Source organism: Leptosomus discolor, chromosome 17, assembly GCF_034619465.1.
Source record: "Leptosomus discolor isolate bLepDis1 chromosome 17, bLepDis1.hap2, whole genome shotgun sequence".
Taxonomy (NCBI): domain Eukaryota; kingdom Metazoa; phylum Chordata; class Aves; order Leptosomiformes; family Leptosomidae; genus Leptosomus; species Leptosomus discolor.
The window spans coordinates 15,756,563-15,769,535 of record NC_141407.1 but is presented as its reverse complement, the minus strand read 5'-3'; positions in this window follow the sequence as shown (position 1 = coordinate 15,769,535).

Genomic DNA, 12,973 nt, shown 5'->3' with positions numbered 1-12,973 from the left:
GAGATCCTGAAGCGATGGTGACCAGTGCACAAGCAGATGCTGACCTGAGCAAGTACCTGTTCTGGTGGGTTTTTTTTTTGCCTGGACAAAGCTGGTTCTGGACCTTCATCTGTGTTCCTATAGCTTGGTGTTGAAGCTGATGTGCTCGGTGGATACATCCTCTGCTGCAGCTCTTGGCAGAGCTCTCTGACTCCAACCCAGCACTACACTAAGGTGGCTGGAGAGCTGCTGAAGGACAGCGAGCACTCATCCAGCCAGCCTAGCGCAGGGCAGAGCACAGGTCCTGAAAGACTCTGCCCTTTGTCCTCGGTGGTGTGTCCTGTGGATGGGTGTCTGAGGGTGCAGGATTTTACCTCATGATGCTCCTCTGGAGGAAGAAATTAAGTAAGTTTGGAAGAGGTTGTCTCATTGAGGGTAGAACTACTAAAAAGATGATGCAACTGTTCAGCAAGTGTGAGGATGTTTTGCTCCAGCACTGGAAACCTAACGGTTACCTTGGTACAAAGGTGCAGGGCTTGGGAATGGCAGCTTGTGAGAGGTTTGGTCCTTGAGAGTAGGTTCTGGAGAAATTACCCAAACCCTCTCCATCGCGCTCCAGCCGTGACTGCCAACTGAGTCCTGAGCTCAGCCTGGCCCCAAGGGAGCAGCCAGCAAAAGGCATTTAAAAACATGAGGCTGATCAGCCTCCCTGGTGACACCTGAACAGAGTGCCCTCTGCATTTGTTCATGAGTCATGTTAATCATGATGTATACCCCAAGTACCTCATGCTCCAAAAAAAAAAAAATTCATGAGTGCCCAAGAGGAAGGGAACCCAGTGTGTTGCTTTCTCTTGCCTTTTCCAGACTTTGTTTTTAACCTGTGGAGAATTCCTGTTCATGCTGCAAAATTTCTTGGTAACAGAGACAAGAGCATCATGAAAAAAACCCCCAGATTATTAACTTCCCTCTCTAAACTGAAGTCTGTCTTCCAGGAGGGGAAGGGGTCTTGATCCCTGGGAAATGGTTTTATATCTTTCATCTCTGCTACCCCTATGGAGAAGAAGGGGGAAAAAAAAAAAAAAAACCAACCAAAACCCCACAACCCTCCAATATTTTATCTTGTTCTGCAGGACCCTAGCAGATCACTCCCCAAGGACCATAAATTCTTTCCTGACTGTCACCGCTGCTCCCGAACTCCGATGCGGCACATTGGGAGAGTGAGCTTTGTTCCTCCACAGCGCAGAGGACATGCCACAAATAATTTAAGGGACCATTTTTCTTTTTGTATGACGTTAAATATTCTTTACTTAGGAAAAAAAGAAACCATCCACACCACTTGGCATACGGTAATATATCCAGAAGAAGGGCAGATGCTGTTTAATAAAAGACGCAGCGCTTGCCTCTGCTTTGCGTCTAACCTCCTGAATCTTCTCCCCGGCGGTGGCAGGGAGCCGGCCCGCTCGCACCTCTGCTGCGAGGCGACAAGGCAGGCCAAGAGCAAGCTCAGTGCTGGGCCAAAACACTTTAAGGTCATCGTTTGTACCTGAAGTTCACCTGCAGGGAAAGGAAATGGTGATTGCATTGTAGCTGGCTGGAATGATGATTTTTTTTGCCCAACCTATTCAGGTATCTTCCAATCTTCACTATAAATGATGTATTCAAATTCCAGGCTGAAGTTGGTGCTGCGGGAGGCTGGGCTGCAGTCCTTTGAAGGATCCATCCTCCAGGGCTTGCTCTGGTTTCGATTCTGAGGGTATGATACAGCTTGGAGAGGGGTTTTGGATAGTAGTGGAGAGCTCGAGGCTGGGGGAAAATTCCTCTTGCTTTTAAAGTAAACAGGTTTGTCCAAGAAAGCAATAAAAGAGTGAACATATAGAACTCCTCTGCTGGTATATTGTGTTGGGTCCCTTTTCGATGGAGAAGCATGCAATAAACTGTCCGCTAACAACAAGTATGGCAGTGAGAAGCAGAAGGTGTAAAAGGAAAAATCCGATTTCTGACTCACTTTCTTACCTCCACTGTGGTAGGGGTGGTGGGAGTTTGTGTGTGTCCCCACTATTTTTCCTCCCTTTGGTTTGCCTGCGACAGAAACAACATTGGAGGGGGAAAAATACATATATATATATATATAGGAAATAGCAACCAACAAAATATTATGGGAAGGAAAAGAGTGTGTCAGAAATGGAGCAACACCAATCCAATTGTTTTTCAAAGACCTTAAAAATACTATCATGATTCAAGCAACTGAAACTTAAGGACACCTTGGACTCGGAGAGAAGCAGGCTATTTTCCAGTCCCTCACACAGTCATACCCCAAACAAACCCTCTGGAAAAACTATTCCTCTAATCTTTCTGTTTCTTCAATGGACAGTTTGCCACCTGCTTATCTCATTCCTTCTTTGAGCCTGTGAAAGGCACCTTCACTTGTTTCTAAAACTTTCCTCTAGTGCAAAGGTATACATACGTTTTACTGGGTGATAGAGACTCCTGGAAATAGGATTCGGCTGGACAGACTTTGTGATTTCTAGGTAAAATAGGAAATATTTTTCTACAGATTTAACTACTGTATTGACTCTTTTGATGTTTGACGTTTTTTCCCTTTGTAATATATTCTGGTTTTCTTACTCTTATATTTTTGTCTAACACCTCATTTATAATTCCCAAGCAATTCAGTTCAGATATCTGAACTCATGCACTGGTGGCGCAGGACTGAGTGGAGGTGACTTGCAGATTCCAGGTTTTGTTTGGCAACTTCTTCTTATTCCTTGTAACAATTTTGTTTCAAACAGCCAGGAATCCAATTTTAGAGCAGCACAGAAAGAATTTCGTAGGTAGCCTGAACGCAGTCAATGCAAAACTGTCTATGCTCCTGTAATGTAAACACTGAAACATGCCCGTAAATTTAACCTTGACTGTTCCAAAGAGGTGCTGGTGGTGTTAGCAGGGCTAGGGCCTCAAAATCACCAAACTGCTGCTTTTTTATCTCTTTTCCCCACCTTTATATGAATTTTCAAGAATGACATAGAATGTATTTGTTTTTATGCTTATGTTGTAGTGTGTTTGATCTGGGTATATTAGGTGTCTGCCTCGCGTAGTTCCCATCTATACCATGTTAATTATATTGCTCTGGTGACATAATAAACACTGAGCGAGCTGTGAATAGATTATTTACGATGCCACCTGAACTCTAAGTAATTATAGCTGTGTAATTTAGCTTCCCCCTGTTTCATTTTATATATAATGCAATATTTCAAAATATTCCAGTGCACATCTATCTTTAGCTCTGTGTTTGAATGAATAAATTGTGATTCTCTTTCAAAGGTAATATATCAGCGATGCCCTTAAGGGAGGGCGCTGTAGCTCTGTCAAGAACAATCCATAAACTAATTCACACATAAACAGAGACAATGGATACTTAGAATGAACACACACCTTCATTCACAGAAAATAATACTGTACTTACCTGTCTTGGTGTATTTAAGTCTAATGTTCTACTGTCAAAGCACTAAAGGAAGGAATACAATACATCTCAGCCTAATGGTTTTTAATATGGGACTTTTCCTGTAATTTAAGCTGTTGGGACAAAATTAGTATTGGGCAACAAATATCTTGCAGTAAATGGAAAGGAAGTATTAATGTTTACAGCTGGAGAAGTAAAATAGCTTCTATCAGTGTTGTTTGAGGCTGATTGTTGGTATTTGTTTATGGGCTGCAAAGATTCAGCTTCCAAACCTACCACGGCAGCCTGGTACGTGGGAAACTAGACCTTTGCATTATTTAGCAGATATTTGAGGAGGCAGAGTTCGTGCTGCTGGAGCGCGAGAGGCCCCGATGAACTTGGTGTGAGCAGGGATGCTGGGCAGCTCCAGGCGATTAGTGGCGCTTGGGCACTGCCAGCAGTACTGCGAGGGTGCTGGTCCCTCTTCCACCACTCCTGCCTCGGACCAGTCAGCACGTGCACACGCTGGAGGGTCTCAGCTCTGTGCCTTGCTCTGGCCCTTAACAGCCGTTGACTTTCGGACCAATGGCCCCGACCTCCCTTTGCCTCAGTTTCCTCAGCTGCAGATCCTGCAAAATAACACTCGCTTTTTAAATGGATGAGGTGTCATTATTTAGTATTTGAACTATTGCCTGTCTTAGAAGGTGGTGAACACTTAAAACAATGCTTTCATACTGAATTAGGAGTGAGGGAATCGGTCTCCAATACTTGCATTTCTGTTTTACAAAGTGTTTTGAGATCCTCATATCAAAGGCAATGTAAATACAGCGTCTTACCTTGTTACACCCATGAAAAACCATTCAGTATGATTTTGCCCTCTTTGTATTTCCTTAGAGCCTTGTGGGCTCATTCTTCTACTCTAACACAAAGCTGTGGTTAATGATGGCCTTGAACGGGTGAGTAATGCCACTGGCCTCCAATCTGCAAGTCATCACACCCACGGCTCCTGCAGCACCGAAGATGTGCACACATTTATGTCAATTAAAAGGTACTTAAGAGAGTCAGAATCTTTTTTTTTTTTTTTTATTTTAATTAAAAATGTCAGGATTCAAACTTTACATGGGATTTGTGATGGCTCCAATTCCCAGTTGGCATGTGTGAGGCAGCACCCAGGAGATTCGAGGTTTCCATGACATCATACGGTAACTGTGAGCCTATAGTTAATTAAATACTATATCCATGTATTCTAGTTAATTGATGCTTCCTTTACATGGTTTATTGTGCTGCAAACTGGTATTGCTTCTGTCTCACTGAGCAAACACAGAGAGGGAGAGAGAGAAAGAGACGGTGGGATGCTCCAGCTCGCGGCTGGGGGAGAGGGAGCTCTTGGCACGCTGCGCTGTGCCCAGGGGCGGCCTCGAGGAGACCCCAGCGTCACCTGCACACCAGGGGTTTGAGCTGGCTCTGTGGGGTCAGATGGAGATCTTTTATGAATGAGCTGAGCCTTGGGAACGAATCGCAGGCACAAGCAAGCTGTGCTTTTTTTTTCCAAGTCCAGCTTTGTCTCAGGCTCCTGTGGTCCTGTTTATGCAGATGAGGACATGCAGAGGAGGGTGCCCTGTTTGTTTATGCAACGCATAAATGTGGCATCACCTCTGATAATCATCTTGCAGGAATGTGACCATGCCCAGGCCAGGCCCTGGGATGTAGCTGGACCTTCTGCATACTGGCCTTAAGGGAGGGGAAAAAACATCATCTTTGTACTTTTAGCAACTAAAAATATTTTAAGTCAGGGAATCCAGCTTGATTGGGAGTTGGTAACATAACGTGATCTGGCAGCAGGGTCTGACCACTGACCTCCAGCAGCACCCCTGAGCCTCCTGCAGCTTTCCTAAAGGGTGTTAAATCCCTCAAGTAGAAGCAAGCCTAGGTTGGCTGCTGTGGTCAGGCCACCTGCAGAAAAGGGCAGGGCACGTCGCCAGGCTGGCCTAGGGAGATGAGTATGGTGTTAAATGATGTGCCCGGAGTGAGCACGACCTTGTCCACTGACAGCACAACTGTATTAGAGTGGAAAGGTGGTAAAAATTCATAGTCCTGAAAAAATGTTACCTGATATCTGCCCCTTTCCCCTGCCCCGGTTGGCTTCTGGTGGCAAAAGTCCAGGCCTGCCTTATCCTGCTTGTGTACATCAGGCCACCTTCACCTGCCCGTTCTCCTTCAACTCTGAGACTCAACCACCTCTACAAGGAGGAAAGAAAATATTTGCGTTTAAAGGACTTCAATCACAGAATGTGATTTCAGCAGCTTTTCACTAGGAGTGGATTTGGCTTGTAGTCCAGACTGACAGATTTTCTGGTCTCCCATTCTGACCTTCTGCTGTACTGGGGTGATTTGTGTGCCTGTGTGTGGGAAGGAAAAGGGGATTTGTTCAATGCTGAAGCAGGACTGGGAGCACTTGCTTCACAGAAGATGAAACAAAACCCAATTTTAGCTCCGACTCCAGATGTGAAACTCTAAGACACATCTGTACGCCGCTGTGCACTGCTGTGTCCATGCTGATACTGGAGATCCTAAAACATGAGACGCTGTCAAGTCGGCAGCAGGAACATTTCTTCAGTTAAACTCCCAAGGAAAAGCTATTCCAGAGGTTTTAAATGAGAAGATTTAAAGAAAAAAGCGTCATACCCTAGATGCAAACCAAACACTGGCTACCTTCTCTCCCTCCTTTGTCCTCTTCCATTCTCTCACCTCTTCTTTCTCACCAAAAGTGTAATTTCTCCTTTTCTAAAAGAAGCTGAGATACTGCAAGTGTGATGAGAAACACTTCTAAGGATGACCTAGTATAAAGGTTCCATGTTTACTTTTTCAGCAACTTCCAGGATGAGTTTTTTTCAAGCTTACCGTTCTTGTCCACTTGCAGTTCCATGTTTCTGGTGAGGGGAAGAAACGCCATGAGAGCTGCTTTCCCCAAAATGTTTGCTTGTTGATGTTGCTGGCCTGGCCACTTTCCAAAAGGCAAAGTGACCCCAACCCTGTGAACAGACACTATAGATGAAGCCATTTCAGGTGGGAGGAGGGAAATGCAACAAATTTACATACTATTTTCATAACACCCCTCCAAATGGTCACCGCTCTGATCCTACCACCATGCTAAGTGCTGCAATGGTGGTGCGCTTTGGAAAATGGTGCTGTCTTCTATTAAAGGCAGGTATTTTTTTTCTGTAATTCTCTTTGGTGTTGCCTTTAGAGGCCCCCTCTATGTGGCTCCTTTCACTTCTAATTACTGCACTAGGAGATTACAGTGTGGTGCTGGCGACAGAGAGAGAGAGAGAGAGGAAGGGGGAGGAATGGGATGGTGGAGAGGGAAAGATTTCTGCGGTAATTTGCATTTAAAGCTGGCACTCAGCATTATATCTCCCTGTTCACCCATTGTCTATAAACATTTTAGCTCTTCCTTCTGCCTCATCAGAATGAATTAAGCATTTTCATTGCACCACCAGCCTAATTAGAGTCATTTACTATGTTGACACAAAGGGTTTTTTTATGAGCATCTCAGCTTTAATACACTACAGCAACATTCGAAACCTCCGATCAAAAGGTAAATGTTTGGGGGTCAGAGATATTTTTCAACATTCTCCCAAGAATACAAACAAGTTCCTAGAGAGGTGGCGTGCGTGCTTGCAGCTCTGCCGGGGCTGCGGCGAGTTCGCACCGGTGCGCTCGCGCGCTGCTTCTGACTCCCAGTTGCACTTGTTGAGAGGGGTCGGCTCAGCGCAGGGGTTCTGCGAACGCTGAGCAGCACAAAGCGTTTGTGGGGCGAGCGGGTGAAGCGAAAGGGCCGGTGCTTGGCGTGGGTGAAGGGGGGCGCAGAGATGGGCTGCTCTGATCCTGGAAAGTCTGTGCAAGTTGAGCACGTTTGAGTTACGGAGCATCTCGTGGCTTCCGTGGAGCTGGGGTCTCCACATGGGCAACCTCCACTGAGGCGTGGAGGTTTTAGATGGGTCTTGGTGTCTTGTAGGCTGCAATATCGAGGGAGACAGCGCACAACCTCTTGTGCCTGCCGTCAGGGCGAGGTAGCGGGACGTGAAGTCTCCTGGTTTTTGGTGCCCACACGGACACCAGGAACTAAAAAGAAGATTGTGTCCTTACTTAAAGCCGGAGGCACTGCTTTTGACTCTCCCTAGCCTGATTTTTTTTCAAGCGTATTTGTATTAGCACAGGAAAGTTACGTCATTCACAACCGAACCCAAGAGAGTAGGAATCGGTTTCAAGTTGATTTCAAAGCGTTCCTCTTTCTGTCCTTTCCCAGCACACGTTTTCCCAGTGTCACTTCTCTCATGCAGGAAAACTTTTTGGTTTTGCCTGATTTAAGGGACTTGAAAGCCCCAACTCAGGATCTTCTGGACTTTGGGATTTTTCAGTCAGGTCTGAGGAAAGTACTCTCATCACCATCTCTGGGCAGACTGCTCTTAGTACCTGGCTGTGTGCATGCAGAAATTGTGAGATAAAACTGACTCAGCCGTACAGTATATCATAGTTTTGGAGTCTAGTCATCAATCGCCAGAACAGAGATGTGTAAGGACGTGACATATGCAGGACAACCGAGAAAATCCTTCCCTGCTTGCATTTTCACTAGCCTCCAACCTGTCAGCAGCATGTTTGATGGCTGTCCAGCAGACCTCTGGAGTCAAAGCTAACCTCAGGTCTGTCCTTGTATGAAGTTTCCATTCGCTCTGTTGGACAAGTACCATCCACCACACAATCATAGATCCAGACGACTGCAAAATTTATCACGGAGAACCCTGTAGAGTGCAGATACCAGTAAAATGTGGTGGGATACTGTCTGTTTATTTCCAGCTGGAAGTGAAGACCTTGGTTGTCAGATGTAACATAGACTTTGTGCTCCTGCAGTCGTGCAAAAGGTCTCAAACAATCAAATGGAGTATCAGTGTTGCCAAAGAGGCACAGTGAGGATTTGTCTGGTCCAGGATCCAACAGCATAGTGGCCTCCTGACAAACACAGCTATTCTTTTTCTGTATCTCTCCTTACTGATGTTGGTTTATTATTCTGCCATCAGGTATTGTGACTTCTTTTAGAAATAAGTAATAACTGGGTTGGTTTTTTTTAGAAGGGATGGTTCTCGAGTAACTTTATTTGCTGTAGACTTTTGCTGTTTGTGATGTTTTTGATGCCACTTGAGCAAGACAAGCCCCAGGATGCTTGGGACAATCTACTGGCAAATTCACCGGCTGTGAAAGCTTTTTCTCCCTGTCTGTGGCTTGCCAAGTTGCAGCCAGTTACAAATCTAGAAAGGGTTGTTCTCTCTTATGCCACGATAGTTCAGTTTCTTTAAGAGATTTTGGGAAGAGTGGCCAGAAGCTTTTCAGAGATGCAACTGCTGTGTCACAACAGTGTCAGCTGTGTGTTGGCTGAACTAGTCACACCTCGCAAATCTACTGCAAACCTTAGGAATTTGTATATGTATACGTAATTGCAAATATTTTTTGCTAGCTATGTGAGTCATATTTACAAGTCTGTAGTCCTTGGGTTCAGCTTTGGAGCCCTTTTAAAAACTGCTGTGATATTTCATGCCTTTATCATGGCTGATTTCTTCTTGGATTCCTTCTATAAAGATGTACTTGCCCAAGGCAAGGAGGCCATCCTGTTGGTAAAGAAGCCTGGATGTGTACAGAAATCTTTGCTGTAGGCTTGATCCTCAAAGTTTTGAACAGGCAGTGTCCCCAGGTGATCTGGCTGCTTCAGGTTTCTTGCAGCCATCAGCGCTGCTATTGCGAGGAAACCTGAATAGCCATCTTACCAGAAATTTTGCAGATTCAGAAAGTTGTTTGTTGCCTTCGTAATAAAGAAATGGTTTATAAAGCCATATTTGAAAAGTGTGCATCAGAACGCTTGTTTGAAATTTCATAATTAAGATTAATTTATTTGGTAATAAAAAAAAAAGCAGATTTCGTAGAATCACAGAATGGCTGAGGACGGAAGGCAGCTCTGGAAGTCACCTGCTCCAACCCCGCTGCTCAAGCAGGGCCGTCTAGAGCCAGTTGTCCAGAGCTAAGTCCAGACATGTTTTTAGTATCCCGGAGGATAGAGACTCCACAACCTCCCTGGGCAGCCTGAGCCAGGGCTGTCACCCTCACAGTGCAAAAGTGTCTCCTTATTTTCAGACGTAAGGACCTTCCTGTGTTTCAGTTTGTGTCCATTGCCGCTTGTCCTCTCACTAGGCACTACAGAAAAGAGCCCGGCTCTGTCCTCTTTGTACCCTCCACGTATTTATGTCCATTAACAAGATCCCTCCTGAGCCTTCTCTTGTCCAGGTTAACCAGGCCCAGCTCTCAGCCTTTCCTCACATGTGAGATGCTCCGGTCCCTTCATCATTCTTGTGGCCCTTTACTGAACTCTGCTGTGTCCATGTCTCTGTTGTACTGGGGAGTCTCATCTGCAGGTGCTGAAGCGATGTTCCAAGCAGGGGAACAGCTTTAATAGCTGATGTTCCTCCAGGAACCGTTGTCACAACCGTGACCCACACCAGGAGATTTCTGGACAATATCACTTTTAGAGCAGCTCCTTGTTCTGCGGTGCGCGGGTCGGTCTCTGGAAGCTGTGAGTCCCTCCCTGACTCTTGCCATGGAATGCAGCCATTGCGTTGCAGCAGCCCGTGATATCAGCTACCCTGTGTTTTATTCTGTCTAAATAGAACGTGTAGCAGATGTGAATTTAGAGTGGGGATGAGAACTTAACTCAGCTTTCTGGATTTTTAAGGAGCTTGGGTTTTTTTCCCCTATTTAAAACTATTCTTAAACGCAGTGTCTGCTTGGTCTGCAGGAACGGCACCAGTTTCTTATTGGTTTTAATGCTTTCTGTACGTGGCAGTGTTCATTTTCCTAGTGGTAGATGCTTTTATCTCTTGTCCCAGTCTTCTAGGATCCTTATGCCTCTGGATCCTAGATCAGTCCTCGCTCTGCACCTTCCTGTCCCGTGCAGGGACTCAATCCCCTGCCGTGCCCACCGCTCCGTGGGGTCAGTGCTATTCTTGTCCCTGGGAGCTGTGCAGCATGGCACGAAGCAAGGGACACCTACAAGGTATACCTGTAAGTTACAAGAGTGTGAATTTATATATCTTTCTCCCTTCTTCATGAGAGCTGTCATTATCTTACGGCGTAAAACATGCTTCACCCCTGCCGCGAGTGCCGTGGTGGAGCTTTTGGTGTGTTCCCATGTGCGTGTGTATGTGCCCGTGTGTAGGCACACGTAAGCTGGCCGCAAGCTTGCTCTTTTCTGGGAACTTAAATACTTATTTCCATAATCCTGCCAGGCCTAGATAAAACCTGATGCTTCCCCTGAACTCCTTAAACCGGTTGCTCCGCTTAGGCATGTTTGTGTCCTGCGCTTCCCAAGTTAGGGCCAAATTTCAGCCAGAGTGAATAGTTCCTACAGCACAGAAGGGCAGCCGGATGGTCTGGAGGAAAAGACAGATCTTGTAACTATATTCCTGGGATCACCAAAGCCTCGGGCACCTCTAGCTACATCTGCATCTAGTAATTATTCTACAGACTACGAGGAACAGTCAAGTGTTGCTTCAATTTATGTGTTTTCTGGCCTCTCTGCATTTGTTTCTTAGTCAGAGACTAATGGGTAGAGCACTGGACTGGAACCCAGGAGACCTAATTTATTTCAGGCTATGCTACTAGCCTGCTGGGGAGCTCTGGCCAAGCCTTTTCCTTCCCTCCACTGTTTCTTCCCCTCCATAAAGTGGAGATAGCGATAGTGAACTTGTTTGTAAAGTTTCTGATAAAATAGCACCAAGTAAGATTGAGTATTAATAATGTAGTCCATCCCTATGAAAAATTGATTTTAGGCACCAAATTATTAGAGGAGCTAGGTAGTAACCATGTTATTTAAGTGCTAGTAGTAGAGGGAGAAATTGCTTTTCCTTATCCTTTTTTTTTTTTAACCAGTCTACTAACTGCTTTGAATGTCCATGGACCCAAAACTCAGGGCTGGGGCTAATGTGGCCGACAACAGAGCCTGGAGGAGGGGAAAGATGGAGGGAGCAAGGATGGGGGCTGAAGAGGAGGGGAAGGTGTTAGAGGGGGAATATTGGATTGGAAAATAGAGCAGAGTGGGCAGATTGGAGAGCGACAGATTGTGAAAGCGGGGGAGAGAGAGAGGGGAGAAGAGATCCTATTAGAAATACCATGTGTGTGCATGCATAGAGGGGTACGCACGCAGGGAGGAAGGGACGCGGCGTCTACTGTAATATTATTCAAGCAATCACATGTATCGCGTGTTAGATAACTCTTCTGGTTGGTTGGCATTGCGAGATCTGTAAACGTGTTTCACTTTAATCCCAGGCACATTACATTTTTAATCTCAGACACATCAGGCTTTTCCTGAAGGGGTTTGAGGGGTGGTGGTTTCAGGAGCCGACAGATGCAAAAGTTCAGGATCTCCTGAAGAGCTTTGGGGTGCTCCCGCTCTTGGTGATTCGGAGGGGGTTGATCAGCCAGCAGCTCGCTAGAAGTGAACGATGAGGAATTTATTCTGCCTGGGAAAATGGCTACTGCCTTGACACAACGTGCACAGGATGAGTCGTGGCGGGGGGGGGGGGGGGAGTTCAGTGGGGAAATATGGCATTTCAAAAGCAGATTAGAAAGCCCCAAGCCCTCTTCCTAAATTGTTGAAAAAAAATCAAACTTAAAGGGTCTGAATTAAACAGGCGAAACATAAGAAATGTTGAAATAGGTCTCAAAACTCTGTATTGACACCATCAGCCTTAATTTACCCCAGAGTGCAGGAATAAAAATTCATAGAGACATGATGAAAGGCTGAGAGTATCAGACAGGAATCCAGAGACTTAACCCTGAATTTACTGCTCCTGCGACGGGTTTGCGGTCAGAATATTTTCCAACTGTGCGGATGTAGATACCGGGTTTCTATTTTTGTGAGGTTTTTAATAGTTTATAGAATTTGCTTTATATCTTAGAACCGGGATCGATGCTGTTTACTGTCATTTATCTGCGTGTGTGTATGTGTATGCATGCGCACACACGCGCATGTCTCTGAGCATTTTTCATCTCAGTATCATTCACAATATAAGCACAATAATCATGTAGTTCTTACTTTTGTGTAGGTTTTGAGCTAAAATCATTTTCATGGCTCAGGGATGCAAATTTTACCCAGAATAACATTTAAAAAAAAAAAAATCAAAAAATCCTCCTCCAAGTAGAAAAAGAGAATTTGATTCACATGGAAGGGAGATGAAGAGAACTGGCAAATTGTAGGCAGGTGCTGGGCAAGCTTCTTCCACACGAATTTGTTAATGCGTCTTAATCCTGACCTGCACCACCCCGCCTGGCTAATGCTGTGGCCTCTCATGACCAGGAATTGCAGACTGCTGGGTTGCATGGCACTGGGGTGGGTTTTTGTCTTTTTTTGTCTTTTTTTTTTTTTTCCCTGTACTGTAGGTTGCTGACTACATTTCATTTGTGACCTAGTTAGAATTTGAATCCAATTCTCTCAAATTTTTTTCGAAGAAT